Here is an 842-nt window from a genome sequence, read left to right as displayed (position 1 = left end):
TAAAACCCTGAGATGCCTCAAGGGATGCACTTTCCTCCACAAAACTATTGGGAGCAAATCAACACCTCCCTTGGAGAATTAAGTTCCAACATGGGACAACTAAGGGTGGAGCACCAAGAACACTCCATCATCCTCCATGAAATTAGAGAAGATCAAAGAATCATGAGAGAGGAGCAACAAAGACAAGGAAGAGACATTGAGGAGCTCAAGCACTCCATAGGATCTTCAAGAGGAAGAAAGAGCCGCCATCACTAAGGTGGACCCGTTCTTTAATTTCCTTGTTCTTTACTTTCCTGTTTTTCGAATTTTAGTGCTTATGTTTGTCTATGTTTGTGTCTTGTGATCATTAGTGTCTTAGTGTCTATGCCTTAAATTTATGAATGTCCTCTCTTAAATAAAAAATGTTCTTAATTGAAAAAGAGTAGAATTGCATGAATTCTGAATTTTATAACAGTTTAATTATTTTGATGTGGTGGCAATACTCTTGTTTTCTGAATGTATGCTTAAACAGTGCATATATCTTTTGAATTTGTGGTTCATGAATGTTGGTTCTTGAAAGAATAATGAAAAAGGAGACATGTTACTGAGGATCTGAAAAATCATAAAAATGATTCTTGAAGCAAGAAAAAAGCAGTGAATACAAAAAAAAATTTTGAAAAAAAAAAAGAGAAAAAGAAAAAGAAAGAAAAAGAAAGAAATAAAGTTGTGATCCAAGGCAAAAAGAGTGTGCTTAAGAACCCTGGAAAAGAAGTAGCGTGTGCTTCCAACGAGCTTCGAACGCGGGGCTTCACTTTTGGAAACACTGCCCTGCCCTCCGTGAGGGCAGGGCAGCATTTTGTGGT

Source organism: Arachis duranensis, chromosome 5 (assembly GCF_000817695.3).
Source record: "Arachis duranensis cultivar V14167 chromosome 5, aradu.V14167.gnm2.J7QH, whole genome shotgun sequence".
In the NCBI taxonomy this organism is placed as follows: domain Eukaryota; kingdom Viridiplantae; phylum Streptophyta; class Magnoliopsida; order Fabales; family Fabaceae; genus Arachis; species Arachis duranensis.
Note: the sequence above shows the minus strand (reverse complement) of the source record.